Consider the following 16965-nt stretch of genomic DNA (forward strand, 5'->3'; position numbering starts at 1 on the left):
ATACCACCACTTGGAAGTTCCCTTCAAACCACACACCATCCTGAGTTGGAAATAGACTGCCATTCCTTCATCGCTGTGAAATTCCCTCCCCAGCAACATTGTGGGTTTACCCACACTTCAAAGACTATTGCAGTTGCAAGAAAAGGAGCTCATTACTATTTTCTAAAGGGCAAAAAGGGGCAGAGAATTAAATTCTGGCTCAATATGCATAGCCCACATCACTTGAATGAATAAAAGTAAAACATCCATTACACATTCATTCCCTTTTTGACATGAAGCATATCTATTGTCATTCCACATTAACATATTGGCATCTCTCTCCATAATGAATAACTACGCTATGTCACTTGCTTGGCGACGATGTTATTGGACTTACCATTGGTGTCGAAGGCTTTGGTGAGGTCAACAAAGGTGATGTAGAGTCCTTTGTTTTGTCCTCTGCACTTGGAGCTGTCGGAGGGCAAAGACCATGTCAGTAGTTCCTCTGTTTGCGCGAAAGCCACACTGTTATTCTGGGAGGACATTTTTGGCGACACTAGGTATTAGTCTAAGGAGAATCCTAGCGAAGATTTTGCCTGGAATGGAGAGCAGCGTGATTCCCCTGTAGTTTGAGCAGTCTGATTTCTCGCCTTTGTTTTTGTACAGGGTGATGATGATGGCATCACGAAGGTCCTGAGGCAGCTTTCCTTGGTCCCAGCAGAGCTGGAGTTGTTCAAGTGAACCGGTACGGACTTGAAGGGCCGACATGGCCTGTTTCCGTGCTGTAAACGGTTATATGGTTATATGAAAAACTGATGCAGTTTGGTATGCAGAGTTTTGCCGCCAGCCTTCCAGACCTCTGGGGGAATTCCATCCATATCTGCTGCTTTGCCACTTTTCAGTTGTTCAATTGCCTTGTATGTCTCTTCCCGGGTAATATATATATAGTCAGAATAATTAAACTATTTTGTAACCGCGTAAGAATACACCCCTCTCACTGTAGTAACTGTAGTGCACCACTGTGTGAACAGTTTCCTGAGACGGTGGAAGACATCGCTAAGTAAAATCTCTTCTGTTATTTTAATCTTGCATCTCTAAGTTATTTAAGAAACTCCAGAGACATAACAATTGGCCACGAGTGAGCTCCCGGGAGCTTATTTTCTAACATGTTTTGTTCCTGTTAATTATCCATTCAGGACAAAGGAGGAAAAACCCAACCCCAACCAATTTTCCCCTGCAACCGCTGCAACCGTGTCTGCCTGTCCCGCATCGGACATGTCAGCCACAATCGAGCCTGCAGCTGACGTGGACTTTTACCCCCTCCATAAATCTTCGTCCGCGAAGCCAAGCCAAAGAATGGGGGGTGGGCCACGTATTATACTGACTGCTTGCTATTGTCTATGGCTGTAGATACTCCACCCTACTCCTATAACCGATGGAGATGCTTTGCCACTGGGCAGTTTAGTGGTGGTTATTCATCTTTTTTTCTTTGGCTTGGCTTCGCGGACGAAGATTTATGGAGGGGGGTAAAAGTCCACGTCAGCTGCAGGCTCGATTGTGGCTGACAAGTCCGATGCGGGACAGGCAGACACGGTTGCAGCGGTTGCAGGGGAAAATTGGTTGGTTGGGGTTGGGTGTTGGGTTTTTCCTCCTTTGTCTTTTGTTGTCTGGTCCATGTTCTATGGCATATCAGGTATATTCCTTGTGTCCAACGATGACATTGTCATTGACCTGATCAAAACCCAAACATGCTAAAAATTCCCACAGCCAATCATTAGGAAAGAAAAAAATGGATATTGGATTTACTGATTAAAAGTTTTTGGAAAGCTTTTTAACTAAATCACATGTAGGAACTGGCATATGCATAAGCATAGTGATTTATTGAAATATTAAAATTCATTATATTTCTCGAAGGGATTTAGAGGGCATGTATTTTTTTTTTCTAAGCCAGAGAACTTGTTAAGCAGTAACTGGTACGGTATGTCAGTGAAACCTCAATTATACCATATGTAATGTCTTGAGACTGTTTCCCTTGATCTGTTGGAAAAGGTTAGTGAAAAGTGCAGCTTGTCGAGAGAAAAAGGGAGCTGAATCACTAATGGCAACTTTTGGATTTCACACGAAACTATGCACGTGCAGAAATTGCAGCTGTTCTGTCACTTTCACGGTGTAGTGGTGGCAAACATTAATAGCTTTACAGTCATTACAACCAATGATAACGTTTTGCTCAGTTGCATTGTCCCAGTAGATTACTCTATACAAGTTATAGATTTTGAAAAGCAAAATGTACATGCTATTTTCTCCTGATCTTATTATGGATTAGAATTCACAAATTAACATTAGGTTGTAAGTTATTCCAAACACAAATTTAGTTGCTCCCTCCACTAGCTTAATGGAGGAGATTAAAACAAAGGCTACTGGCTTTTCTTTACAGTGGGGTATTAATGTTAGCTTGCTAACATCACTAGCTGCAATTATCGGATCCTTGGGACTGTTTTCAACTTGCAAACCATATATTAAACTAATACAATTAGATCAGTGGTTCTCAATCTTTTTCTTTCCACTCGTACCATTTTAAGTATTCCCTATACCATAGGTGCTCTGTGATTAATAAGCGATTGCTTAAGGTGGTATGTAGAGAAAGAAAAAGGTTTGAAAACCACTGTTTTAATCGTACCTCATTGACTCGTTATGTGCACCGTTTCATCACTCCAAGGAAATGGGCCAATGATCATTTTTCTCAAGCAAAATATTCCAGTAACAATTGGGTCTAGAGCAGTGATTCTCAACCTTCCCTTCCCACTCACTTGCCACCTTAAGCAATCCTTTACTAATCACAGAACACATGGCATAGGGATTACTTAAAGTGGTATGTGAATGGAAAGAAAAAGGTTGGGAACTACTGATCTAATGCTGATATAATTCTTTACAGTGGGGTATTAATGTTAGCTTGCTAACATCATTAGCTGCAATTATCAGATCCTTAGGACTGTTTTCAACTTGCAAACCATATATTAAACTAAGACAATTAGATCAGTGGTTCTCAACCTTTTTCTTTCCACTCATACCATTTTAAGTATTCCCTATACCATAGGTGCTCTGTGATTAATAAGCGATTGCTTAAGGTGGTATGTAGAGAAAGAAAAAGGTTTGAAAACCACTGTTTTAATCATACCTCATTGACTCGTTATGTGCACCGTTTCATCACTCCAAGGAAATGGGCCAATGATCATTTTTCTCAAGCAAAATATTCCAGTAACAATTGGGTCTAGAGCAGTGATTCTCAATCTTCCCTTCCCACTCATGTACCACCTTAAGCAATCCCTTACTAATCACGGAGAACCGGTGGCGTAGGGATTACTTAAAGTGGTATGTGAGTGGAAAGAAAAGGTTGCGAGTGACTGAATTAGAGTATAAATAGGCTGGCTTTCCATAACTGATGACTAATCCAATTACACTTGTTATACATACAAACAGCAAGTTCAAAATCTTCCATTGATCTTATAATTTAACTGACAACTCCTAGAGCAAATGGACATGGAGATTACTTGGATCTGCTCATTGTGGTGCTGGGAGGACAACGAAGAGAGCAGCTTTAAATTACTGCCAGTGTTATCCAAGTTCTTCACTGATAGCACTGTACACTTAAACTTGCATTTCTTGAAGCTTACACAAATGATGCAGCTTCACATTACGGAAAATCACGCTACAGATTGAATACTGATAAAGCAGTTGTTAAAGCACAATATGCTTTTCTATTATTCCAGTGCGCAGTACTTTAATAACTCCTCCCTCAATCTGTACCATGGCTTGACCTGAGACTTGTTCTTCATTGTCTCTTGAGCTTTCAAGCTGTCTTTCTCCATATATTTATTTTTCCTCCCTAAAGCCATTTCAAAATATTCTGTTAAATAATTAAAAAGTTCGATTAAAAGTTGGTGGTTTTAAAACAGTGCTCTGAGCTTTGGGAAGAGTGAAAAAAATTCCACACTCAATGTGCAGAACCATGAAGAGATCCAGCTCCATCTGGAACTAGGCTTTGTGCAGAACAGAGCTCATGTATTCTGACATGGAAAGCTTGCTCATTCCCAGCAAGAAACAAAGCTGACTACCAGTTTCCACGGCAACACATACAGATCCCACCAAAGGTGTGGCTGCTGTCTCGTGAGCCCACAGTATTACCTTCATGGCTCAATATGCTAGCATCACAGCAGTCCTGAACTCAGTGGTTTGGATGGAGATACCCAAGAGTGTAGCATGGGTCTGAGAAAGCAAAGATGCTGTCTCTCCATCCCTACTCTTGGCCTTGTCACTTTGCCTTGAGCCTTGCTGTTTTGTGTTGCCCATCAGTCAACTGGTGCAGACTACTGCCACCCATTGCCATCTAAAACCCAACCTTCGGTCCCAGAGATGGTCAAGGTCATCCTCCAGCTCTATCTGCCACGTGCTCAATGTTCAGCAGCCTTCAACAACCTTATGGAGCTGCTGTGCAGCGTCTAATAGGAGCTTTAGGATTAGGAAATGGGCACAGAAGACAGTGACAAGAGAGTTTGGTGGGCTCGGTTTGTGCTTTGAATGGTCGTAAAATCCAATTGCACAGGTTGTTAAGAGAAACGTTGAAGGGGTGTGGGACTATTTGTGAGAGGACCACTGTTGATAGGGTCAACGATGTTGCCCATGAAAAAGTTGCTCAAATGAAATCTGGGCAGAAGGTTCTGTTTATGTTGAAGTCTTCATTACTCTTCCTTAAGTTCTCCTCACACATACTCTTCTTCCTTTTCCTCCACCATCATTTGTGCCTGCTTTGTATATGACAAGGTTTGTTTTTCAATTTTTATACACCTGAAGAATGCAGGTAATTCTGACAAGGGCACCAATTATGTCTCATCCATAACTTTCCTCTGGAAGTTGGTGCTGTCCTGACTTCTAGAGCTACTCCTCTGTGAACATAATTGTTCAGTAAACAGGAACTACTGAAGAACTCCAATACATTTTCAATCAAGATCATGTGTGATTGGAAGGAAATTTACAAGTGAAGGTGTTTCGATTTACCTGCTGCTATTGTTCTTCATGGTTTTGGAGTGCACTCATAGATCACATTGTTGAGTGTTCAAATGTATCTTATATGCAGCACAAACTGTGAGCACCCTGATGATGGGAGGTCAATTTTTAGTGGGGGGGGGGGTGTGAGTGAGGATTCAATCAATGGGCTGTTTGACTGGAATGATATCGAGTCACTTGAGTTTTGCTCTAACTCATTCAGGCAAGGGAGTGTGCAGTTTGCAGCTGGAAGAAAGGGGACGGGGAATGAAGAGCAGAGCGGCTGAATGCTGGAGACACAATCTGCTCCTGCCCCTGATAGTTACAGCATTATGTTTGTGGCCAATGGTAATGCCCAAGGTAATGATGATGAGATACTTGGAAATCCTCATAGTGGGAAAATAGTGAGGGCAAGGCATTCCCCTGCTGGAAATAGTCTCTGGTCTGCACTTGAGTGACACCGATGTTACTGGACACTTCAATCCAAGCCTGAGTGTTGGTCTAGATCTTGTTGGATCATGCTCAGACCAGGACTGGAAAGAGGATATAAAGACTGGAGTGTGGTTATGACCCTTGGAAGAACCCATACTGAACGTTGTTGATGAGTAATTATAAATTGACAGCTCCTAGAACGCTTCCACCAGCATTGTCTCCGCTCCATCCTCAACATCCTTTGGAGCGCTTTCATCCCTAACGTCGAAGTACTCGAGATGGCAGAGGTCAACAGCATCGAGTCCACGCTGCTGAAGATCCAGCTGCGCTGGGTGGGTCACGTCTCCAGAATGGAGGACCATCGCCTTCCCAAGATCGTGTTCTATGGCGAGCTCTCCACTGGCCACCGTGACAGAGGTGCACCAAAGAAAAGGTACAAGGACTGCCTAAAGAAATCTCTTGGTGCCTGCCACATTGACCACCGCCAGTGGGCTGATATCGCCTCAAACCGTGCATCTTGGCGCCTCACAGTTCGGCGGGCAGCAACCTCCTTTGAAGAAGACCGCAGAGCCCACCTCACTGACAAAAGACAAAGGAGGAAAAACCCAACACCCAACCCCAACCAACCAATTTTCCCCTGCAACCGCTGCAACCGTGCCTGCCTGTCCCGCATCGGACTTGTCAGCCACAAACGAGCCTGCAGCAGACGTGGACAAACCCCTCCATAAATCTTCGTCCGCGAAGCCAAGCCAAAGAAAGAAGAATAGGTTTTGGAAAGAATTTGTTTGCTGGTGCAACTGATACAGTTGTGATTCTATATTAAAAACAATTGGGGTTGATAGATATTTATCAATTATGTCTGATTTTCATGTTCATTTTGTTTTCCAGAAGTTGTATCAATTAGATAGTAAAATACAAATGATACTTTATTCTCATTGAATAAATAGGTTTTCAAAAATTGTTTGCTTTTTCATTTGACCTAAATGCAAGGAAAAACTAAATGCATTTTAAACACAAGAAAGGTGATTTGCTGAAATTGGAGTAATCAAGACAGATGCCCAGCTGTTATCAAAACTGGATTTTATAAAATGTTTTGAATTATCTCAAATATTATTTTACAGAAAGCTGATGTGCCTATATCAAGTTCATTAGTTTTGCAAATGAAGTACGTTAATATTGACAAATTGTTCTTTTACGATCACATTGAGATTTTGATATGGCCATTAATTATTCCTGTAGTGAATGTGAATGGGCAACTAAAGCGGCATCATCTGCAAAGAGTAGTTCACGGACAAGTTTCTCTTGTGTCTTGGTGTGAGCTTGCAGGCGCCTCAGATTGAAGAGACTGCCATCCGTGCGGTACCGGATGTAAACAGCGTCTTCATTGTTGGGGTCTTTCATGGCTTGGTTCAGCATCATGCTGAAGAAGATTGAAAAGAGGGTTGGTGCGAGAACACAGCCTTGCTTCACGCCATTGTTAATGGAGAAGGGTTCAGAGAGCTCATTGCTGTATCTGACCCGACCTTGTTGGTTTTCGTGCAGTTGGATAATCATGTTGAGGAACTTTGGGGGACATCCGATGCGCTCTAGTATTTGCCAAAGCCCTTTCCTGCTCACGGTGTCGAAGGCTTTGGTGAGGTCAACAAAGGTGATGTAGAGTCCTTTGTTTTGTTCTCTGCACTTTTCTTGGAGCTGTCTGAGGGCAAAGACCATGTCAGTGGTTCCTCTGTTTGCGCGAAAGCCGCACTGTGATTCTGGGAGAATATTCTCAGCGACACTAGGTATTATTCTATTTAGTAGAATCCTAGCGAAGATTTTGCCTGCAATGGAGAGCAACGTGATTCCCCTGTAGTTTGAGCAGTCTGATTTCTCGCCTTTGTTTTTGTACATTCAGAGCCAGCTCTTCAGCGCTTGACGTCCTGCTTTGCGGAAACTGCCAAAATGTTTGGCCTGGAAGTCAGCCTGAAGAAAACTGAGGTCCTCCATCAGCCAGCTCCCCACCATGACTACCAGCCCCCCCACATCTCCATCGGGCACACAAAACTCAAAACGGTCAACCAGTTTACCTATCTCGGCTGCACCATTTCATCAGATGCAAGGATCGACAATGAGATAGACAACAGACTTGCCAAGGCAAATAGCGCCTTTGGAAGACTACACAAAAGAGTCTGGAAAAACAACCAACTGAAAAACCTCACAAAGATAAGCGTATACAGAGCCGTTGTCATACCCACACTCCTGTTCGGCTCCGAATCATGGGTCCTCTACCGGCACCACCTACGGCTCCTAGAACGCTTCCACCAGCGTTGTCTCCGCTCCATCCTCAACATCCATTGGAGCGCTCACACCCCTAACGTCGAGGTACTCGAGATGGCAGAGGTCGACAGCATCGAGTCCACGCTGCTGAAGATCCAGCTGCGCTGGATGGGTCACGTCTCCAGAATGGAGGACCATCGCCTTCCCAAGATCGTATTATATGGCGAGCTCTCCACTGGCCACCGTGACAGAGGTGCACCAAAGAAAAGGTACAAGGACTGCCTAAAGAAATCTCTTGGTGCCTGCCACATTGACCACCGCCAGTGGGCTGATAACGCCTCAAACCGTGCATCTTGGCGCCTCACAGTTTGGCGGGCAGCAGCCTCCTTTGAAGAAGACCGCAGAGCCCACCTCACTGACAAAAGGCAAAGGAGGAAAAACCCAACACCCAACCCCAACCAACCAATTTTCCCTTGCAACCGCTGCAATCGTGTCTGCCTGTCCCGCATCGGACTGGTCAGCCACAAACGAGCCTGCAGCTGACGTGGACTTTTTACCCCCTCCATAAATCTTCGTCCGCGAAGCCAAGCCAAAGAGAAGAGAGTGAATGTAATGTTTAAGTTAACAGGAAAATATCGCCTTCTTCATGTAAATATTTCATGCACCAAGATGTACATAGAAATAATGTATAAAGGTCTCCCAGAAACATGTCTATACACTCAGATGCAATATTCTGTGTATATGCTGTGATCCTGTCAGATATAGAATTACGTAGTGCACGTCCTTTGAATCAGTGTACCAATAACTGGAACTCAGTCTATTATTGGTTAAATGTCTCGCCCTACAAATAAGTTCTTGTCTTACTTGCTGTAACTTCATGCATTTGTGAAGTCATTACAAAGGCTATTAATGAGCTAGTGAACTGTGGAGCAATGTGCATTTTCTTCAAGGGAAAAAATAGATTAGGTTGGGCGGAGTGGTGAAGGTGAGGAGAATATGGACAGAATTTGCACACCAACAGTCTTTCCATTGCAGAATAGGCTGTGGACATTGCTTAGTCCTGGGGTGGTGGATAAGGCATGAGGTTGATGAAGCAGTGATCTTGAGGAGTGAGAGGAAGGATTTCAACAATTATTGCTTATGGGTCAGGGCTTGGTACGTTGAGCAAGCAATTGTGCAGATTGTCAACACCAAAGGATCACTTAGGGTTAGAATAAGTGGGGGGTACGGTAGTCTGACAGCAAATCGGTCGTTGGGTGGATGGTAGTTGGGAGAGCAGATGTTTGAATGTGAGATGGTCAGGCAATTATTATCGACTATTGGGAGGAAGGGGATTGGTGTTGAGGAATGGGAAGTGTGGGTTGCCCAGGAGAAAGATATCACAACAGGTAAGTCTACAACCAATCCAAATAGAATGTACTTGAGGCAGGTTTGAAGTGTTTCTCTCTGAGACTCATTTAGACAGATATTTTAATAACCCTGTAGCAAGGCCATATTCAACATGAGAGGCCTGTGCTATCCATGGGACGTGGGCATATGAATCCATATTAATGTCTGAACATTTAGAGTGTCAATGCACAGGTTCAGTCTCCTCTTTACATTTCAGCCGGAGGCAGACAGAAGACCAAAATGAAGTTAGCCGAGTTTGGCAAACATGCAGTTGGTCTTTATTTCCTTTTAAGTGATTTTCTATGAAAGTCCATTGTGTGGTGCAGAAAAAAAATGTCTTGGCATGATCTAGTTTCTAGTCCACAAGATCTCAACAACTTTCATTATTTATTACATGTACTTTTTTCAGAAATGCTATGAGTTGTTTGACTGGAAAACAGCTCCAGGCAAATTTAAAAAGTGTAGAAGTCCACTTTGATATGCATTAAAATTAAGATTAGATCAAGAATTGAACTCAAACATCATTATCTAAAGGATCATTTGTTGTACATTGGTCAAAGCAATCATTTACCTTGTAAGACAAATACGCAAATCAGTGAAAGTAAATGGTAAAACACGATAATATTTAAACTGTGCATCAATGATAATTTAAAAATTTTAAAAGACTCGATCTGTCAGTCAGATGTTAGCAGTCTTTGGAGTAATTTAGAGTTACATATGTTTCGCCATCATCCAACAATGGTAAAATTGACTCATAGATGATATGAATATTGGACTGGTCTTAACTCTGCTCAGCTGGGTAGCCTATTGCAAACTAGACAGAGTAGGTTTAATTACTGATCCACAACACGGTCCTTTCATGTCAATAACGGTAAAAACAAGACAAGGATGTTTTTCCAACTTCCAAAGTAATAAGATAATGGGAGTGGTGTAAAACAATTTCCTCTTTAATAGTACCAGTGACAAAATCTACCTGCAACAATGAGACAATCAAATCAACATGTTTCAGATTCTGGAAATCTGAAAACAAAGTGAAAAGGTTGCTGCAGGTTGGAAAGAATCTGTGTGGAGAACAGACAAGTAGATTGTTGTATGAGGAGTTGGAGACATTTCATCCCAAGAAGGATGAAACTTGTCCATTCTTTCCAAAATTGCTAACTGAATAGATATGTTTCCAAAATTTTACTTTTTTCTTGTATGAAATGAAAGATGTTGCGAAAGACCTGGTATAGAAATTTACTTCATGGTTTTATGTGTTTCATGTTTAAGTCTTCACATATAATCAAGTACAACATCTAACCACAACTATGTGCATTATGAAACTTTGGATCACATGCATATGTATGTAAGATGCTGGGCATGGAGCTGATAAATCTATTCTCGTACTGTATTTGAAAGGAATAATACAGCAGTGTACTGTGCATACACTGAAAACAAAATGGCAAAGACACTAAGTGGGTCAGATGTGGGAAAGAATACACATATTGAAGAGATAGATCTGCTTGGGCATCACATGGAGGCAGCTACCTGTAGCTTCTCTGAGAAGTGCATTGCAGAGGATGTCAATGGTCATGGCCGGGCAACCAATGGTCAGATTTTTGCTCCTTATTCCAGTGAGGGCCTCTCTATATTCCAGTAAGGAAAGGGGTAAAGTTGAGGTGGGAAGAGCAGAAAACTTCTGCTCAGACTCAGTCACAAGGCATCTCCTGGTTCTTGTCGAAGCTCACCTCACCACTCTATCAGCCAGCTTCTCCTGTGCCCTTTCATAACCAGTTCTGCATCATCACTTTAACAGATCTGGCATTTGGTTGGTCCAGTTACCATGCAACATCATGCAAAAGATTTTGAATCATAAAGTCTTGCATGAATGCACCAGGAAATATTGTTTCCGAGCATGTCTCCTTCATCCATTTTTGTTTTTGCGTATATGTTCAAATGAATATTTATTTACGCCTTTGCTTTTTTTTTTCTTTTGGAACATTACTCTGTGATGGTACAAGCCAGTGAGGGTAAGAATAGAAAAATATGGCAGATGAATGCATCGCTGTATAATTGGTGCAGGGGGCAGGGTTTCAGGTTTCTGTGTCTTTGGGATCTTTCCTGTGAAAAGTTCAATCTGTATAAAAATGATGGGTTACACCTGAACTGGAATGGGATCAATATCCTGGCAGAGAGGTTTGCGACTGCTATTGGGGAGGGTTTTGAATAGTTTGGCAAAGGGATGGGAACCAGAATGTTAGGACAGAGAACAGAGCAGATGGTGGAAAGGTTGATACAAATTGTAATGAGATTGTGCGGAAGGACAGGCTGTGGAGGGAGTATAAATATATTCAGTTGGAAGGATGGAAATGTGTTTATTTCAATATAGGATTAGCAACAAGGGGGATGAACTTAGAGCATGGATCAATACGTGGAATTAGGATGTTGTGGCTGTTACAGTCCTGTCCTTGCTTCAGCCAAGTCTTAGTGGAAAAGGAACACTATCCAAACACTGGCATCAAATGATGGCATTTCACACTGGGGATTAACCATCTCTACCCCTACTCATAGCCCTGGCATTTGCTGATGTCTGTGTGCTGATAAAACCAGTGGAAAAGGGACAGCAGTTTCCATTTGATGGTAGAACATTCCAATTCCCAGGGATGAGTGTGTTCAATATAAAAGCAATTAGTGTTCCAGTTTAGGGTGACCCAGTGGAAAAGCGCAGAGGGCTTCCTATCCCGGGATACTGCACGGCCAATTAACTGGGATGCCAGTGGAAAAGGGGCTAGGGATAGTATCACAGCTGTATAAAGGGAGGGTGGTGTGGAGGGATTGTCTACTGAATCTGTGTGGGTGGAAGTCAGAAACAGGAAGGGAGCTATCACTCTATTGGGAGTAGTCTTTAAGCCCCAAATGGCCTGTTGGGATACTGAAGAGGAAATTAGGCAGGATTTTGGAATGATGAAAAAATAACCTGTTGATGGGTACTTCGCTTCCATAATATTGACTGGCATCTCCTTACTGCAAGAGAGATAAATTGGGCACAATTTGTCAGGTGTGTCCAAGAAGGATTCCTGACAATATGTGGACCAGCCGACTAGAGGAGAGGCCTTACTGGATCTAGTACTGGGTAATGAACCTGGTCAGGTGCCAGACCTTTTGGTGGCACAACTCTCTTGACCTTTAGCATGGCTATGGACAAGGTTAGGAGAAGACAGACTGTTAAAGTGTTTAATTGGGGAAGGGAAAATTACAGTGCGATTAGGCAAGAACTTGGAGAGTAAATTGGGTACAGATATTCTTGGGCACCAGCACAGCACTTGTATGGAGTGCAATGGATAAATATTGGGAAGAATTTGGTAAAATTAGAGTAGGTTACATGCATACACACATATTAAAATGGATCTTATTTGAAAGACTGAAGAATTCATATTCAATAACATTGAAGGATCTTTGGAGACTTTTATGCACATTTCACAAGTAGGTGCTAATTGAAATGATGCCATGAAATGAATAGACCATTGTTTGCAATTGGAGACAGGCTGGACGGTTGGATAACTGCAAAGCTTCTGACCTTTCTGCAAAGTGCTCACAGAAAGGTCACTCCTGGGTTTTGTTGATCTAAGACAACAGCTTGACCAAGAGAGGAGAACTCCTGTTGTTTGCTAAAGAAGGTGGAGGTTTTTGCAAGTGAGAGAGTCACATGGGTTTTCTGCAGTCTCCGTTGGAGAGAGAGAGAGAGGGAGAGAAGACAAGCCCTCTCTGCTAGTGTGTGGGACACTGAAAGAGAGACTGAACAGTCACGGCTGAAACAAGCCAGGAAGAGCTGGTTGGAAACAGAAAGTTCAAGAGCAGTGGATGGCTGGAAGTGCTATCTGTCTGATGTTTCTCTTGGAATAAGTAGAACAGAAAGGAACTCTGTGGTAGCCTGAATAAAGAGGTTACCATCTGGAAAACCCTGATGGGGCAAGTTTCATCAGCGAGACCTTGAGGTGACTAATGGTGGTACCTCAGTTGTAGAAATCCTAGAACAACAAATCTCTCTCTGCAAACCCTACAAGAACCTTCCTGAGGTGTAAACATTTACCTTTCAAGCACCAAAGCCCGGTGAACTTTATACATGCTAAATTCTGTGCATAGTATGGTGATTGCCTGCAACCAGAGAACTTGGAAGAAGGAGAAGTGAGATTGAACTGTGAATCAAAGAACTTTTCTTAAATTTACACACAGATCATACCCGTGTGCTTAGAATTAGAAGGGGGTTAATTTGGGTTGGTTAAGTATAGAGATAAGTTAAAGTTTGATTCTGTTTTCATGTTTAAAGTTGATTAAAGTCAACTTTTGTTTTAAAAACCACTTGTCTTGCTGAATGTCTGTCGCTGCTGGGTTTTGGGGTCCTTTGGGCTCACAACAGGAGAATGTTTAGGGACTTACATGGGGTACTGGATAGGTTTTTCCCACTGAGTCAGGTAAAAGTTGGTAAGGTAAGAGAACCATGATTGACAAAAGAGGTGAGACCGCTAGTTAAGAGGAAGAAGGAAGCATACATAAGGTTTAGGAAGGCCTCATGGGAATTATGTGGTTGCCAGGAAGGAATTTAAGAAAGGACTTAGGAGAGCTAGAATGGGGTACACAAAAGGCTTGGCAAGTAGGATTAAGGAAACCCTAAGGCGTTCGATACATGCATGAAAACATACAATGAGGATGGCTAGAGTGAAGGTGGGGCTGCTTTAGGATAAAGGAGGGAACATGTGCCTGGGGGTAGAGGGGGTCCAAAATGAATACTTTGTTTCAGTATTCATCAGAGAGAGGCACCTTGATCAATGTGAGGTCAGAATATGCTACCGGAACATGTTGAGGTTAAGAAAGAGGAAGTGCTGGATCTTAAAACATTCCAATTGATAAATCCCGTGGATTGGATGAGATATACCCAGGATTACTACAGAAAGCAAGGGAAGAGATTGCTGAGGTGATGGGTTCTCCCTGGCCACAGGGGAGGTATTGGAGGATTGGAAAATGGAAAATAGAGTTTCCTTGTTTAAAAAATGTAATGAAGAAAATCCTGGGAACTATAAACCAGTGACTTTCAACTGTGGTGGGCAAACTATTGGAGACGATTATGAGGGACAGGATTTACAAGCATTTGGAGAAGCATACTCTTTTCAGGGAACATCGCCATGGCTTTGTGAATGGAAGTTCATGCCTCATGAGCCTAAATGAGTTTTCTGAGGAAGATGTGGAGTATATAGATTTTATTAAGGCATTTGACAGGTTCTCCATGGTGGACTCATTCAGAAAGTCAAGAGACATGGATCCATGAAAGCTTAGCAGCGTGGATTCGGAATTGGCCAGTGACTAGTGATGTTCCATGGTTATCTGTTCTGAGACCCTGCTGTTTGTGATTTTTATAAATAATCTGGATGAAGAAATGGAAGAATGGGTAAGTAAGTTTGCAGATGACACAAATCTTGGAGATGTGATGGATAATGAAAATGATTATTTTAAGTTACAACAGGATAAAGACGAGATACAGAATTGGGAGCCAAAATGGCAGATTGAGTTCAATCCAGATTAGTGTGAAGTGATGCATTTTGGAAAGTTGAACTTTAAGGAGGAGTACACGATAACTGGCAGGATTCCTAACAATGTTGAAGAACAAAGGGACCTTGGGGTTCAAATCTATTGACTTCTCAAGGTTACTGCGTATGTTGATCGGGCAGTTAAGAAAGCTTAGAGTATGCTGGCCTTCATTAGTCGGGAGATCAAGTTCAAAAGCCATGAAGCAATGTAGCAGCTCGCTAAACCTTTGGTTGGACCACACGGAATATTGTGTTCAGTTCTAGTCATCTTATTACAGGAAGGATGAGGAAGCTTTGGAGAGGGTGTAGAGGAGATTTACCAAGTTGTTGCCTGAATTGGAGAATGTGTCTTATGAGGCAAGGTTAACAAAGCTAAGGGTTTTCTCCTTGGAGTGAAGGATGAGAGGAGACTTAATAGAGGTCTACAAGATTATGAGAGGCATAGATAGGGTAGAGAGCCAGTTCCTGTTTACAAGTGCGCAGCAACAAATACCAGAAGAAATCTGTATAAGATGAGGGGAGAAAGGTTTAGGGGAGATGTCACAAGTTAATTTTTTTTACGCACAGAATGGAGGTTTCTGAGAATGCATTGCCAGGGTTAGAGATAGAGCCTGGAACAATAGTGACATATATAAGACTCAGTGAGGCAGTTGGATATGAAAAATAGAGGTTTATCAGTGTGAAGTGGAGAATGTTTGGATCATTGAATAGGTTTTGATCAATTGACACAATTTTGAGGGTTGAAGGCCCTGTACTTTGCTCCAATGTTCTACATTCTAAGCCCCTGTGGGAAATCCTGTAATTATAATTTTTTAAAATTTATATATATTTTTTAAATGTAGACATACAGCACGTTAACAGCCCCTTTCGGCCCACAAGCCTGTGCCGCTCAATTACACCCAATTGACTTACAACCCCTGTACATTTTGAAGGGTGGGAGGAGACTGGAACCTCCTGGGAAAACCCATGCAGATGCAGAGAGAATGTACAAACTCCCTACAGACCGGGAATCAAACCCCGGTCCCGATCGCTGGTGCTAACCGCTATACTAACTGTGCTGCCCCAATTATGGGCATTAAGCAAATTCCTTATCATTAAACCATGGTTTTCCTGGCATTAAAAGATTATTCTGAGAACAGAGACTATGTAATTACAGCTTATTCTAACAATCCAGGAGTTAATAAGTTAACTCACTTGTCAACAGGCTCCAAAAACAACCAACGTAATGAATTATTTGAATAACTCTGGATGCAAGCTGAGTCTGGCCATTTGTGGATATCTGTTTCTGTGTAATAAAGTACATGGTGAGCATGGCAAAATAGTGAACTGTTTGAAGAGATCCATGAAATATCTTCATTAATATGCACTCTTGCTACCTTTTCTCTTATCTGTTTCATCCTAACACCTTTCTAACACATTCATTCCCTTTTGGGGTACAATTTCATAGACACCACTCATTCAGTAGTGCTTTCAGAGAGATTGGTATTCACTCATCAGCCTTGATGAGGAGCGTTGACAGGTTAATCTGTCATAGGGATCTTTGCAAGAGAGTTCAATCCTGTCTTCATCCATCATTCAGACACTCACTTTCAGGAGTTTCACTGGAGAGCAGGCAACAGCGGAGTGTTGAAAAGCCACAAATCATCTTGCGCGTGAAGCTTGCAGAGCTGCTGCCTCACAGCTCCACTGGCCAGGTTCATTCTAACCTTTGCGGCTGTCAGTGAGGAGTTTTCCTGTCGTTCCTTCCCAGTCAGGGGTTCCTCTGGCTGCTCCAGTTTCATCCACATGCCAAAGACTTGTTGGGTACGAGGTAAGGGTGGCACGGTTAGTGTAGCGGTTGGCACAAAGCTGTTACAGCACAAGTGACAGGGATCAGGGTTCGAATCCCACGCTGTCTGTAAGGAGATTGTCTGCCTGTGTTTTTCCCAAGGATTCTGTTTTCCTTCCACCATTCAAAATGTTCCGGGGGTGTAGGTTACTTAGGTATGGTTGGACAGCACGGACTCATGGGCCAAAATGATGTGTTACCATGCTGTATATATGTCTAAAATTAAATTTAAATTCAAAATTATAATTTAAATGTAAATTTAATTGGCCATGGTAATTTTCCACGCTAGTATAGGTGAGTGGTGGAATCTTTGGGTAGTTTTTGGATGTGTGGCAAGAATAAATGGGCTTTGTGTGAATAGGTATGTGACAATTGGAGTGATTCGTGCTGAAGAGTCTGTTCCCATGCTCTAATTCCACAAAAATGAACTCAAAATTAGGATCGATAAATATAAGATGGTCAGTGATTAAATCAAAATAA

Source organism: Narcine bancroftii, chromosome 4, assembly GCF_036971445.1.
Source record: "Narcine bancroftii isolate sNarBan1 chromosome 4, sNarBan1.hap1, whole genome shotgun sequence".
Taxonomy (NCBI): domain Eukaryota; kingdom Metazoa; phylum Chordata; class Chondrichthyes; order Torpediniformes; family Narcinidae; genus Narcine; species Narcine bancroftii.